General features: G+C 47.9%; 2 protein-coding genes across 7 annotated transcripts in view; one reads left to right on the top strand and one right to left on the bottom strand.

Moving 5' to 3' along the window:
- LOC309381793 (uncharacterized protein) overlaps nucleotides 1-11,556 on the top strand; it is a gene marked incomplete at its 5' end in the record, with an annotated part of 75,619 nt that extends 64,063 nt beyond the window's left edge. The window contains one exon of the mRNA XM_081933078.1: nucleotides 11,441-11,556. The remainder of the gene's footprint in view (nucleotides 1-11,440) is intronic.
- Nucleotides 1-16,526, bottom strand: part of ELMO1 (engulfment and cell motility 1) — a 481,433-nt gene that overhangs the window by 32,675 nt on the left and 432,232 nt on the right. The window lies entirely within an intron of this gene.

The following is a 16,526-nucleotide window of genomic DNA, read 5'->3' as shown; positions in this document are numbered from 1 at the left end:
AATTGGGGAAAAAATAACTGAGCATCTACAACAGCACAAAAACATCAGAATAAGGTTGCCTGCATTATAACTTGTTCCAAAGAAATAGCTAGCACAAGTATTAAAAGATGCCAACATTGCAATGTCAAATATAAAGACAAACTCGGCTTGATCATTTTTCCAGATGTTTGTCTGCAAGAAATAAACTAACAAACAGTTGTAGTTATAACTGAATATCTGAGATCCAAAATAACAAAGAAGAGAAAAAGTCAAACAGTGTATCATCAAAATGGAAGATTAGACTGGAAAATAAGATTGGCAAGCTGAGATCAAATACAAGTAAGCTAGAATAGATGAAATAAAAGAATCTGAAGAACAAGAATGCCAAACAATACTTAGGTCAGCATTCCAAGTAATGTACCCATAGAAATGAGAACTCTGAGACAGGTAGAAATACCATTTAGAAACAAGGTAGATGAAGTTCTGGAAATAATAAAGCAGCAAATAACAGCTATAGCCAAGAAGATCAATATATACAGTTTAGACATTAATGGCTGTGTGTTGTGTTATTTTGAGGGGACAGCACATTTACACTGTTATAAAAGCTGTATACTCACTTACATTGTAGCCAAGTGTCATTTCTTCAATGTTGTCACATGAAAAGATATACTTAATTATTTACAAAATGTGAGGGGATATCACAGTATATCTGTGATATACTATATGAAGCTCAAATTGCAAATTATAGGCAGGACTTCCAATTTCAATCAAATCAAATATGTTTCTACTAATCCATCAATGGAAAAACTGCAGTGAATCAATCAGTCCTGACAAGGAAGAAATAGTACTGTTCTGGACGCAGATACAGGATAACCCAAAGAAATACAAGGGTACAGCTTGGTTAATAGAAATGGATAAGAATAAAAAGAAAGCTGACATGAAAGAACTAGTAATAATAGTAGAAATGGTAGAGACAAGAATAAGGAACAGCAAGAATTGGTCAGCACCAGAAAATGAACTGAAATATCTGACTAATTTACACCCACTTGTTGCCAAGCAATTTAACAACATACTGCAAGGAGGTGAAATTGAAGAATTACTAACATCTGCCCAAACCTACTAGCAAAAGGGGGTAGCAACAGGCAACTACATGTCAATTATCTGCTTACCAACAACATTTAAATTGCTGAATGGTGTTGTAGTTGATGCAGCCAACAGCATCTACTTGAAAACAAGTTCTTTCCACCTGAGCAGAAAGGAAACAGCCCTAACAGCTGAGGAACAAAAATCAACTCCAAATTGACAAGATGATTTTGGAAAACTTCAAGAGAAGGAAGTCCAACTTGAATGTGGCATGAATTGATTTAAAAAAGGCATTTGACTCTCGCCCCAAGATTGGATAATCAAGTACGGAGAGATAACAGATGCCAGTAGAACCATCAGAAGCTTTGTGAAAAGATCAATGGCACAATGGAAGACATGGTTGCATATCAATGGTGAGAGTCTGAGAAAGGTTAATATCAAGAGACAGATACTTCAAGGAGTTCACTGTTGCCATTACTGTTTTTATTACACTGATTCATCTGTCAAGATTACTGAATAATTCAGGCTATGGCTATCAAAGATCAAAAACATCTGCCAGATTGTCCCACCTCCTTTATATGATGACCTGAAGCTGTGTGGATAAACACAATCTGAAATAATATCACTGTTCAGCACTGTTCATATATACAACCAAAATATAGCAATGGAGTTTGGGCTGGACAAATACGGCACACTCACCATCAAATGGGGAACAATAGTGAAAATTGAAGGAATCAATATGCCCTATGGTCTGAATGAAGATGATAACTACAAATACTTCAAGCTGCCATCATTAAGCACACTGAAGTCAAGAAAAACGTTAGAAGTGAAAAGAGTGAAGAAAATCTTAAAGTCCAAACTCAATGGAGGAAATACTATCAAAGCAATCAACACCTGCCAATTCCTGTCATTAAATATATGGCTGGAATAATGCACTGAACTGAAGCAGAACTAAAAGCCATGGATAACAACACCAGAAAAATAATAATGACTCATGTTCTTCATCCTCACAGCTACATAGACAGACTCTACCTACCAAGGAAAATAGGTGGGCGTGGAATGTTGAAAGTATATCAGATGGTTGAAAAAGAAAAAATGTATTGGAAAAAATATTAGAAGGACAGTGAAGAAGATGCACTGAAACTTGTATACTTACTGACTACTGGAGAGACCAAACTGACTTACAAAAAAGACCAAATGAAGTACAGAATGGAAAGATGGGAAGACAAAGTATCATATGGCCAACAGATTAAAAAAATAGCAGGGAAAACAGATAATAATATGACTTGACAATGGCTAATAGCAGGAAAGTTGAAGAAAGGCTAATTCTGACTGCACAAGACCAAGCCTTGAGAACAAATTCATACAAAGCCAGAATTGAGAAGACAGCAACAGAAAATGCTGCCTATGCAAAGAAGCTGAAGAAACAGTGGACCATCTGGTAAACTGCTGCAATAAGATCACACAGACTGGCTACAAGCAATGGCATTGCAAAGTAGCAACAATGCTACTGGAAGATCTGCAAAAATATTATTTGCCTGCAAGCAAGAACTGGTGGGACCATAAAGTAGAAAAAGTCATAGAAAATGAAGAAGCTAAATTGCTTTGGGACTTTAGAATTCAAACAGACAGGCACTGGTCACATTACACCCCAGACTTAACAACTGCCAATAAGAAAGACAAAAAGTCTGAACTGTGGGTGTGGAAATATCTGGAGACAGCAGAATAAAAGAGAAAAAAGTAGAGAATATCACAAAATACAGACCTGCAAATAAAAATAGAACAGCTGTGGCATAAACAAGAAATGCTAGTCCCAATAGTAATAGATGCCAAATCAACTAGAGCACCACTTGAATACCATCGGTATTGACAAATTCACCATCAGTCAACTGCAAAAGGCAATTTTAGTTGGAACATCTTAAATTCAGCGATGATATCTGTAACACCCTCAAACATCCACATCTGGCTATTCCAGGTCCTTGAGAATAGGATTCAATAGGTAGACAAAAATGCCAAATCCAGTCTGAACATGAGGCTGACTATGCACAAACAACAATAACAACAGTAATAAAATACAGCTTACATCCTGCGATGATATACAGTTTAATTCCTGTGACGATATCTGTAACACTACAAAACATCCAGATCTGCCTATCCCAGGTCTTTGGAAAGGACGTGCTAGGTGGTCAACATGCTGAACATTTGACTGACTATGTGAAGAATCATAATAATAATAATTTCCCAATGAAGCGATACATTGATATGATTATGGGGCTTGTATGCTCTGACAAGGATGAGAGCTATGCCAAAGGTTCTATCATAATGGACAGGTCACATTAGAGAAGCCAGATGAAGAATGTGTCTCCATAATAAACAATATGGTGTGATGTAATTTACCAAAACCCATACCGGATTGGTTGTTGCCAGGTTCAACAGGAACTGGGGCAGGTGTTTAAGCAAGAGATATTATGGGGTTTCATTCCAAATAAACAAAAAGGCATTCTTAGCTTGCATACATTATTCCAATGAAGAATATTATAAAACAGATTAACTGCATCTCATTAAAAAGGTAGCTCTGCAAACAATATAATCTAAATAACTAGTTGGAAGAAACTGTCTCAATATAAAATAGGGTCATTTAGTTATAAAAGCTCAACTAATGACATTTAAAATGTCATGTCTATAGCAACTCATAATGTACAAGATAAATTAATTAAAATCTTTATATCCAAGAAATGTTAAGAAAGTTGTGGTAACAAGTAACATTATTATCGGAAAACTTTGACTTGCCAGTATTGTGCACAAGAAACTATTTTAGCCAAGAGATTTAATCTGGTCACGTTGATTTTCATGATAGCCTGTCTTATTTCTTAGTACCCTCAAATGCTTTTAATTGCACTTTCTTTACAAACATATTGATTTTTAAAGACATCTAACTCCAATCTGTTCTCTTGTCTATGTGTATGTATAATAAACATACAGAGACATATATGCATATATCTATATCATATCACATAGCATATCTTGTACAACATATCTCCCTGTCTGTCTGTCTACCTATCAACAAATCTATCTGGAATCTCTTTTCAACAGTTCATTCCTTTTTCATTCATATTATCTTGTTATTGGTTTGCTGTTATATCGAAGATCTGTGATCAATCTACTCAGTCTGCATTTGGAATGAGCCTTATTCATTGAAATTTACAAGAAATCATCTTATAATTTCAAGTAGTAAAGTGCAGGCTACATTGATTTCAACAAAATATGAAGGAGGATATAGAAACAGAGCTCTCGTCAAAAGTATCAGTGTACTTATGAATTGATGAGCATGGACTCCAGACATGCCTAACTGTTAACTAAAGGTAGGCAAATTGTGCCTCTTCAGGTATTCCTGAAACATAGTTCCCAACACTCCTGAAAGTTAGTTGAAACTGCTTGGAATTATATATAATTTGATCAGTGGTGGGTTTCATTTTTTTTTACTACCTATTATGTGGGTGTGGCCTATTTTGTGGGTATGGCTTGGCGGTCATATTACTGGGTGGGTGTGGCCAACTTGTAAAATGTGGTGAAATTAATTTAACAATGCTCTTGCTTAGCAACCAAAATTTTGGGGTCAGTTGTGGTTCTCTTTCTTTTCTTTTTCTTTCTTTCTTTTTCTTTCCTTCTTTTTCTTTCTCTCTCTCTCTTTCTTTCTATCTTTGTCTCTCTTTTTCTCTCTCTCCCTTCCTTCCTTTCTCTTTCTCTCTCTCTCTCTCCCCCGTCTCTCTCACACACACCCCTAACCCTTTACAAAAAAACACGCCCAAAAACTAAAACGTAATTTTTTAAGCATTTTACATCCAGGGAAAGTCAGAACAAGGCACACTAGCCACACACCACTCCACCGACTTTGAAGTCTTTCTCTCATGCTCCAAAACCCCTCACTGCTCTTCACCTGTGATCACCCCTTCAATCTCCCATCCGTGGAGGATGTGCAGCAGTCCTCCTGGATGGGCAGCCGAGGGGCACTTTCCCCCACTCCCCAAAGAGTGTGTAGGCTGAGGAAAGTGAGAGGGGATAGTGGAGCTGCTCTTTTTTCTGCAGGGCAGGAGAAGGCAAGGCGGCCTCAGGTGCCATCCGGAGACAGCCCCTCAAGGCATCGCTTCTTGGCCTGAAACAAGCCGAGGAAGGAGTCTCTGGTGGCTGCAGCATCAGCAGAAGTGGCAGTGGCAGCTGAAGCACCATGTCAGCTCTCGGGCTGCCATTTGCAGTGCAGGCAATATCACCTGTGTCTCCGAGGTGGGATGTGGGAGGAGTCACTGTATGGGTATTGTTACGGCCCAATTGCCTGGAGACTGAGGTAAATCTGAGGACACTCCCTCTGTCCCTCCTGGTGACTCCCCAGATCAACCTCAGTCTTCGGCCTAACAGGAGCTATACAGTGACTCTCCAGTAATTTTAGATAGAGTTCTGTATTTTGGTAGAATTCTTTTTCCTTCCAGTTTTTACAAGGTTTTTTTCTTAGCTATCGTACTTTTAGCCTCTTTTGCCTGGCTGCCTAGGCGCTTCCGCACCCGCTGCAGCCCAAAGGTCCCGCAACACCGGCTCCCAGTGGAGGGGGGGGGCGAAAGCCGAGCCTCGTCACCAGCTGCTGTCCGGAGGAGAAGAGGAAGCCATCGGATCCACGAAGACTCTGGAGGCAGCGAGAAGAAGAAGGAGCGGTTGAGCCGGAACTGCTCTAGGAATCGGACCATGTGACCGGCGGTCGCCATTTTGAGGCTTGCAGGGTCACATGCGGAGTGACAAGGCAACTGATCTCAGTTGCTGCAGCTCCTCAGCACCGCAAGAAGCAGAGGATCGTTGGGCCCGAGCTCTGTGCCAGCCATCCGGGGAGGGCCCAAGACAGTGCAGCGGTCTCCATTTGGCCTGCAGGTTGGCGGACGGACAGGAAGGCCCCAGTTCTGAAGGAGCTCCGGATCCACGAGGCCCAGGGAGACCAGGCCACAGAGGCAGAAAGAGAGAGAGAGGCAATTCATCCAACTGTGAGTACTGCAATGGTGGAGGCCACGCGGAGCAAAGGAGCAAGCGCTCCCAGCTCTCCAAGGCCTTCCGATCCGGACCAGGGACCCTCCAGGGGGGCGGGCCCAGGGCCCAGGGGGAGATCCCTTCCAAATCCTCTAGAAGGGAGAGGCCTAGGCAGGAGACCCCTTCTGCCAAGGCGACCAGCAGGAGGGCTACGGATTGCATCAGCCCCTCCCCAGCTAGGTCATGCTCCCCACACAGGCCTCCTTCCCTCTCACAGGAACCTGGCTCTCCAGGTCCAGAGAGACGTTCAAGAGAATGTAGCCCCCTGTCCCCTCCTCTATCCCCCTCTCATTCACCGGGAGCGAGGGGGGACCTCTTTGGTCGTAGGGCAGTGGGTTCTCCCAGGCAGCATTTGGCCCCTCAGGCCCCTGAGCTCAGCCTACCCAGAGCCTACCCAGAGCTGCCCAAAAGCTTCCAGAATGTGCTGGCCAGGGCCATCACAGAGGGCATCACCTTGGGCATACAGCACCAATTTCAGGGTGCCAGGGCCCTGTCTACCTGTGGGGCTCCACAGCATCGCACAGCCAGGCCTGAGTCTCCAGTCTCCAGGGACTCACGGGACTCATCACCTTCCACTGCCAGCGAAGGCTCAGAGTCAGGGGGGGAGGAACAGAAGGATCTGGGGTTTTCAGAAGATGAGGACCCCTCAACCCCTGAGACCCCCTCCTTTGCAGGGTTGTTCCCTCCCTCATTGTTCAGTTCCCTTCTGCGCAAGACTAAGGCCACAGCAGACCTGGATCCTCTTCCAGCTACTAGCCAGACTTCCACCCCTAGTGCTAGAGGAGGGAAGAAAAAGCAGGGGCCCTTTCACAGGCCCCAGGTTGAGAGGGAGGAGATTCCCACCCCGGAACTCTTCCTCAAGGTGCTGAAGTCCCAGTGGACCAAACTAGGTTCCTTTCCCACTCCTGGGAGTAATGATCGTAAATTCTACAACTTAAATGCAGCCTTTGACCAAGCTTTGCAAGTGCCTTCTGTGGATGCTCCAGTGGCAGCCTTGGCCTCCGCTTCCTCCGTAATAACAGGAGACATGTACTGCAGCTAGTCCAGAACGCAGCCGCGCGGGTAGTCATGGGGAGTACTAGGTACTCCCACGTAACACCTCTCCCCGCGCAGCCACGTGGGTAGTCATGGGGAGTACTAGGTACTCCCACGTAACACCTCTCCTGCGCGAGCTGCACTGGCTGCCTGTAGTCTTTCGGGTGCGTTTCAAGGTTCTGATCACCATCTTTAAAGCGCTCCATGGCATAGGGCCTAGTTACCTGCGGGATCGCATCCTCCCACATACATCCCTGCGGCCAATTCGCTCTCACAGGGAGGGCCTTCTCCTGGTGCTGTCCACGAGGCAATGCCAACGGGCGACACCGAGGAGTAGGGCCTTCTCTGTGATGGGCCCAACCCTCTGGAATGACCTCCCCCCCGACATTAGAACCACTACTGACCTCCGCTCCTTCCGACAGAAACTGAAGACACACCTGTTCCGTCTGGCTGGTCTGGCATAATTTATAACGTCTACCTCCTGGCATACACATTCTTACTGGTTTTTAGAGGGATAGTGTTTTAAATTCAACCTGATATGACATTGGGATTTTAAACTTTTGTATCGATTTATTTATTTAGCTGTACAGTTTGGCATATTTTATCCTCCTCTCATACATGTATTTATGTAGTTATTACTATGTTTTAATTTGTTGTATTTTGATACGGACTGTACACCGCCCTGAGTCCCTTTTGGGAGAGGGGGCGGTATATAAACGCTAATAATAAATAAATAAATAAATAAATAAATAAGACATCTCCAGCTGCCTCAAGGCAGAGGACAAGAGAGCGGAACTGGTCATGCGGAGGACCTTCCAGGCGGTCTCGTGGGCCAGCAAGATGGCGGCAACCGCATCCTTTTTTAATAGATCGACCATCTTGTGGCTGGAGCAGATCTGGGACAGGACGTCTGCTTCAGATGTAAGGCTCCAGCAGGACAACACAAAGCTGCTGGCGGCGACCCAGTTCTCAACTGACGCAACCCTGGATGCGGTAAAGTATTCCTCTAGGGCCCTATCATCTTCGGTGGCATCCAGACGCCTGTTACGGCTTCGTCATTGGCAGGCTGACTTTCAGGCAAAGTGGCCCCTGGCGGAGGTGGAATACGCAGGAGGCAAGCTCTTCGGACCCGCTTTGGACCCCATCCTCGAGGATAAAAATAAGAGGAAGGTCTTCCCGTCCACCACCAGATGCGCAGACCACCGAGCGGCGCCATACGCCAGGAGAGCCTCATACCCACCACCGGAGCAGGACAACCAGACACAAAGGTACTCTGCTCCCAGGTACTCCAGACAGGGGGACAGGCAGTTCTCCAGGGAGAGGTTCAGACCCCAGCAGGCTGGCAAGTGGCCCTTTTGAGGGGGGTTGGCTGCTCTTTCCACCGGGGTAAGTGATTCGGGATCGAATCTACCCATCGGTGGTCGCCTCTCTTTTTTCACAGACCACTGGAAAGGCATCACCTTGGATGCCTGGGTTCTCCAAACCATCAGATTGGGAATCCATCTGGAGTTCCATTCCCTTCCACCCAGTAGATTCCGCACCTTTCCCCCCTCCAAGAACCCGGCTAAGCGCGCCCTCATGCGCAACGCTATCCGCCACCTCCTGGACATTAGCACCATAGAACCAGTTCCAGAGGAGGAGAAGCGATCAGGGTTCTACTCACACCTTTTCCTAGTCCCCAAAGGTTCAGGGGGGTGGAGAGCCATCCTAGTCCTTAAGCTCTTGAACTCCAGAATAGTTTACCGCAAGTTCAAGATGGCTTCCCTCAAATCCATTCTGGAGGGGGTCAGGCAGAGGGATTTCCTAGCCTCCATCGATCTCACGGAGGCCTACCTTCACATTATGATTGCCTACCTCCGTTCACTTCCAGTCTGCCTCCACTCTTATTTAGATGATATCCTAGTCTTAGCCCCTTCAGCTCCCCGCACAGAGAGGGACCTCGCTATCACCATCAGTACCTTGTCTTCCTTGGGGTTCTCGATCAACCTCGAGAAAAGCCATCTGACACCCTCCACCAGGCTCCAACATTTGGGAACCATTATCGATTCTGTGGAGGGTAGGGTCTTCCTGCCCCAGGAACGCAGGGACAGCATCGTGGAACTAGTCCAGGAGATTTGCAGGCTTCAATCTGTTCCCGTAGCTCTCCTCTCCAGGCTCCTCGGGAAGCTCATATCCTGCAATGGGATCGTCCTTTGGGCTCACCTCCATGCCAGAGACCTGCAGTGGTTCCTCCTCCCCCACCAGAGGAACAGAACAACCGACGCAAACTTCAAGGTCCTAGTGACCCCTCAGGTACTGCTCTCCCTCCGCTGGTGGAGGTCCTCCTCCCTGGTGAAGGGATCTCTTTTCAGGGAACCGGACAGGCTGGTCCTCACCACGGATGCAAGTCTGTTTGGCTGGGGGGGGCATCTTCAGTCCCAGTTGGCCCAGGGCCGGTGGACGCCGACGGACCTGCGAAAGAACATCAACTGGCTGGACCTCAGGGCAATACACCTAGCCCTTCAAGCAGACGGTCACGGGACAACACATCTTGGTACTGACTGACAACGTGGCGGCAAAGGCACACGTGAACAAGCAGGGAGGTATCCACTCCGTGGCTCTTCGAGACGAAGCAAAGCGCCTGGGGAGCTGGGCAGAGTGGAACCTCCTGTCGATCCGAGCGGAGCACATCTCCAGAGTGGAGAACCAGCAGGCGGACTGGCTCGGCAGGGAGATGGTGGACCATGGGGAGTGGCAACTTCACCCCAGCATCTTTGCACAGATCAGCCAGAGGTTCAGTCAGCCGACGGTGGATCTCTTCGCCTCTCCATCGAACACACAGGTTCCGAATTTCCTATCCCAGTTTCCCACCCGGGGGGCGGTAGACACAGACTCATTATGCTGCAGGTGGCCAGCAGGCCTTCTGTACGCCTTTCCCCCGCTCCCTCTCATCCCAGGGGTTGTGAGGAAGCTAGTGGCAGAGAAGGCAGAGATCATCCTAGTAGCCCCTCACTGGCCACGACAACCCTGGTTCGCGGACCTGGTGGAATTGTCGGTCCTTCCTCCTTGGCATATTCCACAGGAGAGGGTAGAGCTGCGCCAGGGGAGTCTGATCCACCCAGACCCGAAGTGGCTCAATCTGACCGCCTGGCACTTGAGCGGGAGCAATTGGGGGTGCTTCCAGAGTCATCAGCACCCTGGAGGCTTCCAGAAGGAGATCGACCACCCGCATTTACGACACGACATGGACTGCCTTCGCCAGCTGGTGCCAAGCCAGGCAGGTAGAGCCTTCATCAGCCTCCGTCCCTCAGGTACTGGATTTCCTCCAGGACGGTTGGATAAAGGTTTGGCGCACAATACCCTACACAGACAGGTTTCGGCTCTAGCCACAATCCTCCGGGGAGAAGGCTCCCAGCCCCTCTCCCAGGTCCCAGTCATCAAAAGATTCCTCAAGGGGGTGGCCAACCTCTGGCCTCCGGTAGTCCATCGGTTCCCCTCTTGGGATCTCCCCATGGTCTTCCAGGCTCTCCTGGAGCCGCCCTTCGAGCCCCTTAGGGAGGTTAGCCTTCAACTCCTCACTCTCAAGGTGATCTTCCTCGTGGCGATCACCTCGGCCAGGAGGGTTTCCAAGCTTAACGCTTTGTCCTCTAGGGCCGACCTCTGCACCTTTTACAATAACAGGGTCGTTCTCAGGCTCGACCCAGCCTTCATGCCCAAGGTCAATTCCCCCTTTCACAGGGGGGAGGAGGTCATTCTCCCAGACTTCTGCCCTCACCCATCCGAGAAGGAGAGGTCCTGGCACCGCCTAGACGTCAGAAGGGCCCTGCACATTTATCTCAAGCTCACAGCCCCCTTCAGATGGTTGGAGGCTCTCTTTGTCTCCTTCCACACTTTGTCCAAGGGCGCCAAGGTCTCGTCTACCACCATCAGCAGGTGGATCAGGTTGGCCATCTCCAAGGCCTACGAGGCCCGAGGGCTGCCCGTGCCACAGGGCATTACCACACACTCCACCAGGAGTGCGGCCACTTCAGTGGCCTGGGCCACCCAGGCCCCCATCGAGGACATCTGCCGAGCAGCAGCCTCTCCGTCACCCTTCATCAGGCATTACCCGCTAGATACCTATGCCTCGGCCAAGGCATCCTTCGAGAGGCGGGTCCTTCAGGGTGTCCTGGGCAGGAGACTCAGGCCCAATAATCCCTCCCATGGACATCTAGCTTTGGTATGTCCCATACAGTGACTCCTCCCACACCCCACCTCGGAAACTGTCAGTGGTCCTACCAGAACTGCATGTCTCGAGGGTGATGTGGGAGCAGTCACTTCCCGCCCATCAGGCGCCAGCGCCAGGCCTGAGTAAGCAACCACAGATCATCCAGGGTTCAGGAGGGGAAGCTGCCATTGGTTTTTCTTCTCTTCCCTTCCAGGTCCTTCTTCCAAATCATCGGTTGATCTGGGGAGTTACCAGGAGGGACAGAGGGAGTGTCCTCAGATTTACCTCAGTCTCCAGGCAATTGGGCTGTAACAATACCAGTACAGTGACTGCTCCCACACTACCCTCGAGACATGCAGTTCAGGTAGGAACATCTGACATTTTCCTGGTAGCATATCTCCATTCTGCCTGTTCCCACCGGGTTACCTCCATCTGGCTGCTGGCTGCTGGCTGCTGGCTGCTGGCTGCTGGCTGCTTCCTCCTCCCTGTCGGCAAGGCACAGCAACGTGGTCTCCCTCCTCCTCCTGGCTACATCTTCCCTCTTTTATTCCTGATTGGCAATAGAATGATTGGGCGATGACATCATCACTGAGGGGGTTTCTGTTTACACTGCTGCTGCAGGCATATTCTTAGAGTTTCTACACCTGGGCTGAAATGATAGCTGGACTGACTGGAGCTTTAGTGTTATGTATTTGCTTTGTGAGGGGGAATTTGGCTTATGGGTGGTGGTGGTCGCAACCTGGAATAAGGATGGGTGAAGTTATACTAAAAAGGTGATTATGGGAGGGGTGGTTATGGGAGGAGCTGAGTGTATATAAGTGGGTGGAAAGGAAACCTGGTTAGATCCAACTTTGCCTGTATGCCGTTCCGGTGAATACTCGAATGGTGACAGTAAGTCAGATCTAACCAGTTTTCCTTTCCACCAACTTATATACAGAGGTGTGGAGATGGCCACAGGGTCCGAATATGGATAGATATGGCCATTTGTATAATTCTCAGTGGGCCAGGGTAATGGCCATCATGGCTGTTTTGGCGGAGGAAGTAGCTGACTGAGCAGCTAACCTTTACAGTGACCATAGCCCAGAGCTCAGGCATTGTGGTTTATTCCTGGATGCCTTGAGAGAAAGGTTTGAGGACCCAACTAGAGCACAAAGAGCAGAATGGGAGCTAATGGCCTTACGTCAAAAGGTCAGCCTGTAGGAGAATACATCCATGAGTTTCATTGGTTGTCTGGGAAGCTACACAGCTGGCTAGAAAGACTGTTGGTGCACCAGTTCAAGACTGGTTTGGACAGGTCCCTTCGTCAAGCATGTATATGCAGGGGTTTAGCCCCTCAGTTGTGGACATGGTATCAGGCTGCCATGGAGTTAGAGACAGAATTAAAAAATCTTTGGCCAAAGGAAGAGGGAGGTGTGAGACCACATTACTTTCTGGAACAATCTGGGCCTCGGGCATCTGGATTTCCACCAAACCCAGCAACTTCAGGCAATAAGACCGGGCCAACTTCTATGCTGTTTCCATGCAGTAAACCGGGACATCGAGCAGCTGAGTGTACCGCTCCAGCACCGGACCCAAGGAGTTCGGGTCCACCTGGAACTGCTCGGAAGTCCATAAAAAGCCACTAGAAAGATCCCAGGGTGTCCAGCAGAGGGATTCAGCACTGTCGAAGGTACCAGTTAACGAGTCACAAATGTCCTTGGAGTTCCAGGGGGAAAGCTGTGATAGTGACAATGAGGGGGAGAATGATCCTATGGTAAGCAACTCAATACACCCCTTTTTGTTGCCAGTGATTCTCACGGGTAATAAACATCAATGTTATGATGCACTGATAGATTCAGGCAGTACCCAGTGCTTGATAAGCCTAGAGACTGTAAAGGAATTGGGAATAAAATTCAGGAAATTATCCCAGCCCATGCGGTTCGAACAGGTAGATGGATCTTTGCTGGGAGGGGGGCTCCTGCTACTCATATCACGGAACTAATATGATTGGAATTCACCCACCATTGGGAGTTGATCAGGTTTATTGTAATACCCTGGATGACAGAGACCGTGATACTTGGTCTAGCATGATTGGACAAGTGGGGTTCAACTATTTGGTGGGGGGAGGTTGTCGACATTTACAGATTGGGGTCAGTCCGGATCCTCCATCCCATGAAATACCAGGGACAAGAGATGTGGGTAATGGGGTAGACCAGATGATGAAGCCAACACTAGTAAAGACCGTACAGGATAAACTATCATTCCCTGAAGTATACCAAGATCTAGCAGAAGTATTTAGTGAATGAGAGTGTGAAATACTTCTGCCACATTGTTCCACTGACTGTGCTATTGAGATCGCACCCAGGGCTAAACTCCCCAAACCCAAAATGTATTTGATGATGCCCAAGGAATTAGAGGAAATGCCCAAATACATTGAGAAAAACCTGGTTAGGGGCTTCATACAACCAGCTAGATCTCCTATAGCTGCCCCTGCACTATTCAGGGAGAAAAAGGACAGAAGGTTACATTTATGTGTGGATTTCCGTAGTATCAACGGGATGTGTATAAAACATACTTATCCCTTATAAAAGATATGCTAGCAGGGAGTGGTTTTTACCAAACTGGATCTTCGTGAAGGTTATTATAGAGTCAGGATACAAGAGGGGGATGAGTGGAAGACAGCTTTCAACTGTCCCTTCAGGAGCTACAATACTGTGTAATGCCCTTTGGGTTACAGGGAGTTCCGGCAGTGTTCATGCAGTTTATTAACGAGGTTCTGCATGAACACCTGTACAACTGTGTATTAGCATATTTAGATGACATATTAATCTATATGAAAACCATGGAGGAACATGTCAAATTGGTGCGTGAGAACCTAGCTAAATTATTGAAGGCTCACCTGTATGTTAAATTGACTAAGTGTGAATTTCACAAATTCCAAATACTCTGTCTCTCTCATGTTGTGGTGACCCCCAACCATAAAATTATTTTTGTTGCCACTTCATAATAAAATAATAATAATAATAAATTTGGATTTATTAGCCGCTCCCTTTCCGGGCAGGACTCGGGGCGGCGTACACTAAGACATATATAAACATACATATATACAAAGACATACATGCATGGAGGAGGTAATAGATTAAAACATTAAGACAAATTAAAACCATTAACATGCCCCGTCTAATAAAAAATCCAATATACAATAAAAATCTAAAATTTAAAAAAGACAGTCAGGAGGAATATGAAAAGATTACGGTTGAGCCAGGCCGGATGATTGAAAGAGGTGGGTCTTCAACTGTACACGGAAGGAGCGGAGATCGGAAATAATCCTGATGTCACGGGGGAGGTCATTCCACAGGGCTGGGCCCATCACAGAGAAGGCTCTGCTCCTGGATGTCGCCCCCCAACACTGTTTGGCGGACGGCACCCGGAGAAGTCCCTCTCTGTGTGAGCGAATTGGTCGTAGGGATGTGTGGGGCAGGATGCGATCCTGCATGTAACTAGGTCCTATGCCATGAAGCGCTTTAAAGATCATAATCAAAACCTTGAAACGCACTCGGTAGACCACAGGAAGCCAGTGCAGCTCGCGCAGGAGAGGTGTTACAGGGGAGTATCTAGACCTCCCCATAATCACCCGCGCGGCCGCGTTCTGGACCAACTGTAGTCTCCGAGTGCATCTCAAGGGAAGCCCCATGTAGAGAGCATTGCAGTAGTCCAGGCGAGACGTCACTAGCGCATGGGTGACTGTGCGTAGGGCATCCCGGTCCAATAAGGGGCGCAATTGGCGCATCAGGCGGACCTGATGGAACACCCCCCTAGCCACAGCTGTTACATGGTCATCCATGGACAGCCGGGCATCTAGGAGGACGCCCAAATTGCGCACCTGTTCCATGGGGGCTAGTTGCACGCCCCCAATGGCCAGAGATGGAAGCACCTGGTTGAACCGGGGGGCCGGAAGCCACAGCCACTCCGTCTTGGAAGGGTTGAGTTTTAGTCGGTTGCCATCCATCCAGACCCGTACGGCCTCCAAACACCGGGACATCATTTCGACGGCCTCATTGGGGTGGTTCGGGGTGGAAATGTATAGCTGAGTATCATCAGCATACAGATGATATCCCACCCCAAAGCCACGGATGATCTCGCCCAGCGGTTTCATGTATGTGTTGAACAGGAGAGGCGAGAGCACCGATCCCTGTGGCACTCCACATGTGAGTGACCTCCGGGTCGAACTCTGCTCCCCTGCCAGCACACGTTGCGTCCGGTCAGAGAGGTAGGAGCCAAACCACCGTAAAACGGTGCCCCTGACTCCCAGCCCCTCTAGCTGGTGCAACAGGATACCATGGTCGATGGTATCGAACGCCACCGAGAGATCTAATAGGACCAGGATAGAGGAACAACCCCTATCTCTGGCCCTCCAGAGATCATCAACCAATGCGACCAAGGCCGTCTCCGTGCTGTGCCCGGGTCGGAAGCCGGACTGGCGCGGGTCTAGATAATCATTTTCCTCCAGGTGACGTGGGAACTGCTGTACCACCACATTCTCTACAACCTTCGCTAAGAAAGGAAGGTTGGAGACAGGACGATAATTGGCTAGGTCCGTTGGGTCCAGGGAAGGCTTCTTGAGCAGGGGCCTCACCACCGCCTCTTTCAAGGCGGCCGGTAGAGATCCCTCACCCAACGAGGCGTTCACTAGGCCCAGGAGCCAGTCGCGCGTAACCTCCCAGGATGCCAGTACAAGCCAGGAGGGACACGGGTCCAATAAACATGTGGTGGGTCGCAGACGTCCACGCAACCTGTCCAAATCCTCGATGGCAACCATAACTGTAATTTTGCTACTGTTATGAATTGTAATGTAAATATCTGATATGCAGGATGTATTTTCACTATTACAAATTGAACATCCAACTCGTTGCACAAAATGTGGTGAAACTCACTTAAAGATGCTCTTGTTTAGCAACTAAAATTTTGGGCTCAATTGTGGTCATAATTTCTTTCTTTCTTTTTTCTTTCATCTCTCTCTCTCACTTTCTTTTTCTTTCTTTTTCTTTTTTCTTTCTTTCTTTCTCTTTCTCTCTCTTTCTCTTTCTATCTCTCTCTCTCTCTCTCTGTGTGGCTCTTTGTCTCTCCCTCCCTCCCTCCCTCTATCTGTCATTTTCTCTGTGTGTCTGTCTGTCTGTCTCTCTGTATCACTCTGTCT

The sequence above is a fragment of the Natrix helvetica genome (genome assembly GCF_964273705.1).
Source record: "Natrix helvetica genome assembly, chromosome: Z".
Lineage (NCBI taxonomy): Eukaryota > Metazoa > Chordata > Lepidosauria > Squamata > Natricidae > Natrix > Natrix helvetica.
This window is presented reverse-complemented; position numbering and strand designations above follow the sequence as displayed.